Source organism: Wasmannia auropunctata, unplaced genomic scaffold, assembly GCF_000956235.1.
Source record: "Wasmannia auropunctata unplaced genomic scaffold, wasmannia.A_1.0 LD336001.1, whole genome shotgun sequence".
NCBI classification, from domain to species: domain Eukaryota; kingdom Metazoa; phylum Arthropoda; class Insecta; order Hymenoptera; family Formicidae; genus Wasmannia; species Wasmannia auropunctata.
In genome coordinates this window covers 520222-528390 of record NW_012026889.1, presented here as the reverse complement: position 1 = coordinate 528390, position 8169 = coordinate 520222, and the positions used below count along the sequence as shown (strand labels likewise).

At 44.9% G+C, this 8169-nt stretch overlaps 1 protein-coding gene across 1 annotated transcript in view; it reads right to left on the bottom strand.

Moving 5' to 3' along the window:
* Window positions 1-8169, bottom strand: part of LOC105453225 (semaphorin-5B) — an 89219-nt gene that overhangs the window by 40968 nt on the left and 40082 nt on the right. The gene's annotated exons all lie outside the window — the stretch shown is intronic.

The following is an 8169-nucleotide window of genomic DNA, read 5'->3' as shown; positions in this document are numbered from 1 at the left end:
ATAACCATATTGTTTTAGTTAAAAATAACTATTTATTAAGTAGGAGCAGTGACGACTTAAGTAAGGCTAAATTTGACACTATAGATTTAACAGTGTAGGTTAACTAAAACTTGAAAATTAACTAAAACACACTTTCATAAGCTTATAATTAAATAAACTGAATTACCACAATACTACACGAAAAGAACAATTTCGCTGGATCCAGATTTGAAAAAATAATGTTCAATAATCAAAATAATTTTGTGCGAAAGTTAAAATGATTGCTAGAATATCAAAACGTTTTATAGCAATGTTATCAGCATTCATGTTAACATTCCAATAAATTATTTTGATGATTCAACAAAAAATTATTTTCAGATCTGTATTCAGTAAAATTTTTGGACCTTTCGACAAAATCGTTCTTTTCGTGTAGCAATGTTCCTAAAGAAATGTACACTGATTCCTATAGTGATTGACTCCTCGAAATATTATGATAATTCTCGACACTGCTGGCGATAGTTCCGGCTTATTCCGATCGAGATATAACACGAGTGAATCATTTTCAAAAGTTGTTCCGTCTTAACTTTTTTAAAACAATTTTTACTTTTATCACCAGTACGGAACACTTGGTGGACACTTGGCGGAAATGTGTGTCGTACTGTCGGAAATGTGATAATTTTTGACACTACTGGCGATAGTTGTTGACATACATTTCCCGGAAAGCGCGGGGCTAAAAAAGGTTGCCACAGGACTAGAAAAAGAAAACTGATTGAAACATTATTGTAACGTTATTGCAGGATAATTAACTTCGCGTGAGGAAGACAATATTCGCGAAATTCGAGAGATAATTTATTAGTAAGGGAGATAATTGGCAATCTATGCTCCAACATGCAATCTGCTCGTTAATTTATTCTGACTGCTTAACTGACTGTTTTTTATCCGATCAATATTATTAGACACGGAGATCTCTTTAAAAGAGTGCCTCGATAATCTATCTTGGTCACGAGTGTAGACAGTTAAGAATGATTAATTACGATATGTAACAGGAGCCCGCGCTGTGGAAAGCCCTAAAAAGTAGCGCGCACGGTTACACGCGCACAAAGCGTAGATCCGAAACCGCATGCTCCCCATTATTACGCGTGCAATCTCCGCAGCGCATTCACCACGATATGCGCTATGACAAAGCAGCATTTCCGTCGCCGTCGTCGACGACGTAATTGAATAGGTTAATTGCCATGGGCGCGTTAACGCTCGTGCCGAGAACCACTACGGGCTTCGGAGAAACAAGAATAGAGAGAAGCGCGGTATCAACTGGACAGAAAGGAGACTGGGGGGAGCAAGGGGACGAAGGGGGGAGAGGGGGAGCGACGGGAGCAAGGAAAAGACGGGCGTAATCACGAAACGATAGTCAAGCACGAGCAAGAAGAACGGCCAAGAGAACGGTCGTCCGAGATGCCACACTGCTCTACCGGAGTCTCGGACGATCGTGCAGGCGAGGCGGCTTCCAGTCCGGAGATCCCTTACTCGGAGAATAAGATCGGTTCTCGTTAACCGCGGGCGAGTTGCCGTCGACCTCGCTCTATTGGAAATTTAACGATGGCTGAACGCTCAGGTAGATGAAAGGCGCACGGCAATATTCGCGGAGTTTTGAAATTCAATTTACGAGCGGAACCGGTACGGCCAAGTCTATTTGGATCATTTCATCCGTAGGCTAACTTTATTAAAACTTTCATACACTTAGGCTACGTACGTATATGACGTACATCTACGAAAGCTGAATCGGTGTTGGTTCATAGACGCGGTCAAGAAATATGCTTCGGGAAGCGATCCGAATTCCGCGTTGATCAAAAACAGGAAAAATAAGACGAGAGGAAGAAATACGAGGTTCACCCCGTTCACCGAAGGTATTTCATTTCGCGCGATATGAAATGTAACGCTCATCATCACGTATCTGTTAAGTGACGAGATGTAAGAACGTATTCATGGAAATATCTCGATTTTCATAAGAATGGGGTCCGTATCTCCTTCACCCCATTTGCCCCTGCCCGTTTTTAGCGACTCGGGCGTAAATCTTCCTTCCCTTCAAGTGATCGCGAGGGGGAGCGAGTGCGAGAAACTGTCAAGTATTACTTACGTACTATACTCCGTCACCTCGTTCCGTGATACTACCGTGAGAGAAATCGGCGGCGCGGTCGACGACGCTTCGGATATCAGCGCGCCTTGCAGATTTCGCGACCTTGCCGCCGTCATTTATGTGATCGTTAACGGTCAGATGCGCGCCCGGCGATCATTACGGTTTTACGACGAACTCAGCGTGCTCGATTGCACCTTTATTATTAGCGACGCACGTTAATCGAGCCCTCGGCCGTAAAAATTTTCGGATATGTCCACGGCTCTCTCGATCGACGCGTCAAACTTTCTCCGTGATTCGCACGTGGCATAATAATGCCTCATATGAAGATATTTTGCAGTTCGGACCGGCATGCATCGTCAATTTGCAGTGATTTTTGTCCAAAATGCAATTTTTTGAAAGAATTAATGGCGAATGCACGATAATAAGCTTCTTTATCGAGCGTTTTTCTTAGACCAACTCATTAAGAAGTTAAATATTCAAGGAAGGTTTAGCCACTGTTTAAAACTATAGGATAATAAATTACCCGGTACATTTTAATAAAGCACCAGCTGCTAATTTAAAAACATTGTATAATCTAGAAAGCGTCAATGAGGAGGGAAAAATGAGGCACGTGAAAAAGTGCACTTTTACAAGGGTATTAAAGAGCCGCCGGTTAAAAGCGGAGAATACCTCTTGCTTCAAAATACAACGTAATTAATTAGGCGTTCCAAAGTACGTGATGTTTTTTTTTCCTTAAGAGGACGCTGCTTGCTAAGACGGAGAAGGCCATATAATCCAGCGACTCTTAAGCGGCTACAAAAAAGGGGGCTGTATAAAAGAATAAATGGGTGCGCTGTATATATAAAATACGCATGCACACGCGTGCAGGAAAATAGATGCAGGAAAACGGGGACGGGGGCAGTGGGGAAAGAGCGGTTAGCCGAGCTCTCTCCCCAAAGAGATCTTTGGCTCCACACACTTGCGGTTGGCCGCGACATACAATGCCTTTACGGCGTGTAGAAACGACCATGGGGTGCCACGCGCAGGAGCCTTCTATTACACTCATCATGCAAAAACCGCTGCGCCCGGGAACGATTTATCGCGGACGGGACTCTTGCTCGTGCGCGCCTTAAGACGAAATTAAATCGCGTAGGCGGATTATTCTCGTAAGTCGCATGAAGGCAGACACGGACGTCCATGTCGGACGTGGGCACGCCTCGCGATGAGGGACAGACGATACCGCGAGGATACCCGACGTAGTAAAAAAACGCGCGCAAGATCGCCTTTATGGTCACAACGACTTCACAATATGGTATGAGACGAAACATAAACACACACTCACTCGCTACGTCTATCTGTTTTCTGCCTTCAATAAAAAAAAGTACTAACAATAAGAGCAGATTGTGCAACAACCAATTAAAGAAATCATTTGACGACTTTTATTATAGCTATAATTGATCTATGGAACAACGAGATTATTATTGAGAGATAGTTCTTTTTAAGCATCCATTTTTCAAAGAATTGAGAAATCTTCAGCTGTGGCTTCTCCGAAGAATCTCCTGACGCGAGCGAGGTTTGAAGCAATTCTTTTATCCTTATTTGCTCTTACATGTGTAAATAGCATCGAATGATTTTTCTCGCGCACCGTTGCCGCTCATCCGTTCATCGTTTTCTGCGCCGGGAATGAATTTTGCACCACTGCGTTTCGTAAAACCCAGATGTTAATGGATGCGACCTCGGCGCGTCTCGCGGCCAGCTCCGCCGAGTGGCTTAATCAAGTCGCGAAGGTGTTGCTTGCGGCAACGATGATCGACGTTTCGTCCACGTTACACGTTGTATGTACATAAAGAATTCGAGGCTAAGCCAGGACACTCACGTGCGAAGGCGTCGCGCCGTCGCCGGCGAGTTACGTGATGGCTCAACTCGCGCGATGACATTAAACGCGAATCGAGAGAATCGCCCTTCGAACGATCCAACGATATCGATTCATGCCGCGCCACGGATAACCATTATCCCAACGCCGTGGAATGGCGATTCCTTTCGGCTTCCATCCCGGTTGCTTTTGATTCGCGTGCACTTCGAAGGAATGCTTTCAAAGTGTCGACGAAGCGCGCCACAGGTTGACGTGAAGTGATTCTGGCAACTTAGCATTGGAAAATGTACGTTCTCCGTAAGAAGATTTGCATCCTTTTAAGAAATCTTAAAAGCGAGGAACGAGAAAAATATCTTGCGCACTTTTGCAAACGCATTCTTTATGAAATATTCAGGGAAGGCCGATAAATATTAATATAACGTGGAAAATTGAAGTGATAATTTTAATAAAATAAGTATGTGAGTTGCTTCTGTAGATAATACACGCTTATTCTATTTTTAGAACTTCCGAAAAGAGAAACATGGGAGATTATGCATATAACCTTTTATGCGTAATCTTTTATGCAACGTTTATGTAATATTTCGAAAAACGTGGATTTCGAAGACGCCGTGGTCGCTGGGGGAACGCTTTCAAGAAAATTGCCTCGGGCAATTGGATGATATCGATTCTGTCATACGGGATAATGGATAATCATCGTTCCGAGAATAGTGATTTCTTTTTTAGCTTTCCAAACGTCCCGGGCTCGAATTCCTTTCGGAGAACGCACGGAGGTGTTAACGAAGTCCGTTTCGCGAAACGCATTATAAGCACCTGAGCCGCAGCTGAGTAAAAAAAGAACTTCCGATAATCATCGAAAAACTGACGTAACGCGATTAAAGCGCAATTAGACGCTTTTGTACGCGAGTGACGTAGGTAGATGCCGAAGGCCGCGAAGGCCACTTTTAACAACCGATCCGATCCTAGGCGATCCTAGACGATAGAAAGGTACGATCGTAATCAGTAACGAGGCGTGCCAAACAAAGGATCATCGACGACTCGCCCGACGAGGACTGGCTGCTTGCGCGCCATTATTGCGTTACAAACATTTTTATAACCCACGGGTCGCCCCCGCGCGGCGTTCGTTACTTTCATTAAGTCGTTGATGTTCCGTGATCACCGCGCGGGACCAGGCGAAAACGCTCGGCGAAATTAAATTATGGGATATACACTACGACGTTCACGTTTTCGTAATTCCCATCGTAACTTTCGCCTTTTTAAGATTTCCAACGAACAGAAGAAATAAATATATCAAAATAACAAATTTATCTTCGCATAAATCGACAAATGTTATATTTAATTTATACACAATTAAAATATAAACACTAATCATTTTGAAAAATTCTTCCGCTATTATATATAGAATATTACAAGAAATTTACGGGTTGAATTTGTATCTTCGTCGCGCAAATGACGTCTCGAAATAATAAATTATCAAACCTGCTGACAGTTACCGTCGCGATCGAAATGATATCCAGCCGCAATTATTGAAGCGATATCGCTCATGATGACACAGATCGAACAAGGGGAAATTCTTCTTCGGTTCCTGGTATGGCATCCGTTGCTTGACGAGCCACGGACTCGCTACAAACGAATTTATCAACTCGGTTTCCTACCGCGCCACCCGTGGCGATTATAAATCCACCCACTGAAAGGAAGCGCACGCCTTCGAGCTTGTGCTGGCAGACGCAGGACATTGGTAGCTATTATAGCAAGCACACACCGCTCACAGAAGACAGAAACACGGTGAAAAGAAAAGAAACGAAAGGCTCGCGCCTTTCTTGGATATGGGCAATTTATCCCGCGGGGAGGAAGAAGTTATTTATAGAATGCATAAATTCTCTCATTTGAGAAGAAGGAGTTAAACAATATACGCACGTGGTGCGCGCCGAAGACAAATACGCAATTCTCTCACTTCAAGGCACGTGATTAAAATCCTGAAATTCATAAAAGACGCGACGCGATGCCGGTCGAGAGTTAATCAAGTTACAGCGAAAGATTTCCATTTTCTTCTTGCCCTCCTCTGACACTGACAAGATATAAATCACTCTTGTGAGCCTGCCTAAGCATTCCCGTCTTACTCGATCCGCGAAACGGCACAAAGAAAAAGACGGGACCGCGCAGCGAGAAAACTCAGCGCCGTTACGAGACGCGCGGCATTCGAGAAAGCGGTGCTACGGATGAGAGACGGCGTCACGATCGCGGCGGCAAAGCGAAGCGGGTGCGAGAGCAGCGATCGCCGCGAGAACGATCGCCGCGTGTGATACGGAGAGCCCGAGGAACCCGCGAGGAGAGGAATTACCTTTCCCTGGTGCACAACACACATTCGGTGGAGTCGGTGGAGAGACATGCGGGGAGGAAGAAACTCGCGCAGCGTACGCGCGCGCGCGCGAGTCGGCGCGTGCCATAAGCGTCGCCCACGCGCGACACGCGCGGAAAGATTTTCTATCTTTGGCTCCGGCTTCGTCTCCCTTTCTCTCGTTCTTCCCTCATTTCTCCTCGTTAGAAAAACAGAGGTTACGAGTGCGTGGAGCGCCGGTCTGAAAAATCACGGGCGTTTCGGTGCAAAGTTTCTGCGTCTTATACTATATACGGTACTTCTTATTTTTAACGTTTAATTCACTGCCTTAACCGTAAACTTCTTGATACTAAATTGCCTTTCTCTAATATTTTAATTGCCTTAGGCATATATGAATTTTATACTAGATGAAATGTATTCAAATTATATTCTTTAACTCGTAAAACGGAGAATTCCCGGTGCAAATGCAACGGTTCGCGCTGCGATCTCCGCGTCGGCTGCAACTGCGCGCGCCGTGGTGAGCGCATAGCTTTGTGCGTGTGCGCCGCGAAAGAAAGAAGAAGGAATTCCGCACGGTTCGATAATCGATAGATAGGCGATGCAGTGAGCGCGAATCGGTTCTGGATCGGCAGCACGCTTACGTCGCGTGCCGAACCACCTCCTGCCCACGCGCGCGAGCTAAACGGAATTTTTTACGTCTGCCTGAGTTCGGAATCGCGAAATCGATATGATATTCAATGATATATTTTCTCGCAATAGTTTCGAGCCGGGCGACATGAATATTATAATTTAATGGTAATGCTGGCCTTTATTACGAAACGCAGTCCGTAATCGATGCAGTTCCATATTTCTTCTTGTGCTTGTTGTAAAACCGCATGACGGTTGCTACCTTGCTGTGTCTTTTACGTTAAAAAAAAAAACAGGCCGCGAGCACTCGATCGTTCGCTCGATTAGAAGGATGAAACTTCTAATTGATCAAAAAAAGTGCACGCGTATATATATGGCGGCTCGAGATATTCGTCTCTTTCGCAACGCACGCCGCCGCCGCCGATATGTAAATAAGCGCGTCGTTTTTTAGTGGAGAATTATGTATTAAATAAGGCCTCGGCCGGTTTATAAAAGGTGCGCGTATCGCGATCGTGGATGAGCGTACTTAAAGAGTTAATGCAAAATGAGCGTAACGATATCGGGCGTACTCGAGAAACCCGTTCTCGAAAGCAAATAATTGTCGCAATTTTCTCTCGCGCAAGGCAAATACCACGAGAGACCGCTGCTCCTATCGTCGACAGCGACGAAAAAATATAAAAACAAGATGTAGCCGTAATACGTAACCGTTACGTTAATTATTTGATACCTTTCTATATTAAGAGAGACAGTAATACATTTTTTAAATATATATTTCATATAAATATATTATAAGGAATCATCGACGTATAAATAAACGATATCTTAATGAAAAGAATATTCTGTATCGTTGTTCGCGAGAAAAATGCAAATTCCCGGTAATAAATTGTTCTCTCAAACAATACGCATTTCTATGGCTGGGAGGTACTCGTTTACCTTACCCGGCCGGAATGGCGAACGCATCGATGACCGCCGCTGCCGCGTCCCGTCGCGTAATGAGGCTCGTGCGTACACGAGGCGCACAACAGTCCTCCCGTGGAAAGCCTCGCGAGCTTCCACAAGAGCGGAGCGGAGCGGGAATAAATACGTGATTTACCACGCTGCGCCGAGATTTACGGCACTTGCTCCTATCGGTATGGCTCGTCGGTCGCGTTAGCCACTCTTAGCCACTCCCTTCCTCGGAAGTGAAGAGAACAGAAGTAGCGCTAGTTAGTGGCAGTCGAGAGAGGGGGGCGAGGGAGAAGG